Genomic DNA, 2,990 nt, shown 5'->3' on the forward strand with positions numbered 1-2,990 from the left:
TGAAGCTGCTATAACAGCTGGGGGCAAGGATGGGGTTCACTTACAACTTGTTCTTTGGGTTCTGTCATTGAGACCTTTTGTTTTAAATTGTGCTAGAAGACACTGCAGTTAGAAACCTCGATTTATCATGAAATCATTTTCCTGGGAAGTAAATGTCTCAAAAAGGTAGAGAGGAATTCATGAGATTGAAGTTTATAGTATGCTGAGACAGAAAGTCAGTATGCCATCAGGTGACAAATGGCAGTGACAGCCTTTCACTTGTGAGGTGCCAACTGCTGGCCCCTGGCACCTCCTTGTCTTCCGACCCTCTCCTCTACTGAGTTCCCGTGAGCTTCATTCTCTTTTTCTCTGCCAAATATCTTTGAAAAGGGACCTTAAGTGAATTTACACTCAGTGAGATATTATCAATAGCAGGTCTGTATGTTGAAGAGTTCTGAATAGATCAGCAAAGCCCTGCAGGAGAGGAATATGGATTCTCCACCCCATGCTTCTGACACCAGACTGTGGTGGTAGCCACCATGACCTGCTGACCTTTGAAGAACCCCTTGTGGTCAGGAGCAACTCTAGGTAGCTATAAAATGAGGTCAAGGCGGCAGCAGAGGACCTGGCAGACAAAAGCAAATAGAAGCATAGCCATGGGATAAGTAAGGACAATTAATGTCCCATCTGCACAGCATGCCTTCATGGTGTGGAGCACAGTGGCCAGTCTATATATGCACTGGTTTTCAACATGAGCCTTTCTGATGAAATAGTGCGAATTGTCAATCAAAACAATGATGTCTGGGCACAATGTAAAAATGTCGCCATGTTTTAAGTATCGCAGGCCATTCGATGGAATGAGTCGGATGCTTCCCCTTGTGTTGTTTTGCAGAGCTGGAGGTGGGACCCAGAAGCCTGTTTGTGCTAGGCAAGTGCTCTACCATTGAACCATACCCCTGCCTTCACCGTCTTGTATGTTATTAAAATGTCATAACGTACAGTCAGCTAATGTCAGGATGTATTTCCAGAGCAGAAAACACTTTTGTGCAAACTCACCTTTACGGGAAATTAGCGACCAGCTTAGCATCGTTCTTTTAAATTTATAAGCAATACAGGTAGATTTTCCGTCATTACTCAGTGCTGGGTCATGAGCTCTAGAGTATCTGAGGGGACTGCACAGTGTGGTGCCCATTTAGAATCATGATGTTCCTATTTTCTTTACTGTAAATGGCAAACATTGAAAAACACTGTAGCCTCATGCGTTTAGACAATGTAAGGTAGGTGGTTCCTTTAACAAGTGGCTTGATTTTGGTGAGGGAATATAACTTATCAAAGTGTATTAATGGGTAGTTCTAGAAAAACAAATGTTTGCTTTTATCCCTTGAGACTCCAACTCTACCCTGCTGAATGTTTAGAGCTGAGCAATGGTGTCAATGTTACCGTGGTAGTCTGAGATGGATGGTGTGAGTGAACTCACCTGCATTCTGATCCTGTGTGGCTTGTTTTTATAGAGGGCATCGCCTACAGCCATACCCAGTAAAATAGAAACCAATAAGGCATGTTTCTTTCTGCACTTCTTTTATATACAAAGAAATTAACTACAATCTAGTATTGTTGTTTTGAAGTACTTGAGAAAGATGTCTTGTATGTACTATTCCTTTAATAAACTATTTTATCCTTATGCCTTAAAAAAAACCTTTATTATAAATTGTAGGTTACTAAATTTGCCCAAACTGTTACTATATAATTTTGATTTAATCATGCCAACTGTTTTCACAAAGAGGGAAAATGAGGGATGTAGAAAAGGGAGTCACCGCAAGGCACATGAAAGGCTGGAGATGAAGCTCTACTTAGCAGTCATCATCTGAAGCCTGGGAGACCTTTCAGAGCCATCTTACCATTGACCCTCTGACACAAGTTCTTCCTCTGCCACTCCAACTATTTAAAGGAACAGAGTGGTCATAGCTTATAATTTTAGCGGGCGGAGGGGGGGGGATTCGAGACAGGGTTTTTCTGTGTAGCTATGGAGCCTCCTGGAACTTGCTCCATAGACCAGACTGGCCTTGAACTCTTTGAGATTCACCTGCCTCTGCCTCCCAAGTGCTGGGATTAAATGCGTGCGCCACCACTGCAGGGCCTTAGTTTACCTCTTAAGCATGCTGTTCCACAGCTTGTCCTTAGGCCTGCCCAGCAGCTTACATCTGATTGTTAACTTGGTTATCAGGACAAGGTGACAGCAGGTACTCTCCACCTTCCATAGCAAATTTGATATTTGATGCCATTCATATCCCAGTTACGGTCTCTTCAGTAGGAACCTTTTCCATCTCTTCCTTGTAATGACTAAGACCTTGCTTGGCCCCATTACTGTCACACTGACACCATCACTTGGCTGAGTTTGCTCTTTACTGTATCTTCCCTCAATCCAAAGGTCCATAATTCTATTTGTCCCTTATGTTGGCTGTCGAAGGCTGTCTGTTGGTGGCTCTGACTAGACTTTTATGAACACCACACAGACTGAGTCTTTCATGTCCTCCTTCAGAATCATCTCAGGGATGCTCTTTTTTTTTTTTTTTAACTTTTTTTGTTTTTATTGAGCTATATATTTTTTCCCACTCCTCTTCCTTCCTCCCTTCTCCCCCATCCCAATTCTTTGGAACTGTGGATTGTAGTCTGGTTATCCTTTGCTTTACTTTCTATCTTATAACCACTTATGAGCGAGTATATATTGTGTTGTTTTCTGAGTCTGGGTTTCCTCACTCAGGATGACTTTTCTAGTTCCATCCATTTGCCTGCAAATTTCATGATATCATTGTTTTTTACTGTTGAGTAATACATCATGTAAATGTACCACATTTTTTATCCATTCTTCAGTTGAGGGGCATCTAGGTTGTTTCCAAGTTATTACTAATAATGCTGCTATGAATATTGTTGAGCAAGTGTCCTTGTGGTATGATTGAGTATCCTTTAGGTATATGCCCAAGAGTGATATCCCTGGGTCTTGAGGTAGATTG

Source organism: Arvicola amphibius, chromosome 8 (genome assembly GCF_903992535.2).
Source record: "Arvicola amphibius chromosome 8, mArvAmp1.2, whole genome shotgun sequence".
Classification (NCBI taxonomy): Eukaryota; Metazoa; Chordata; class Mammalia; order Rodentia; family Cricetidae; genus Arvicola; species Arvicola amphibius.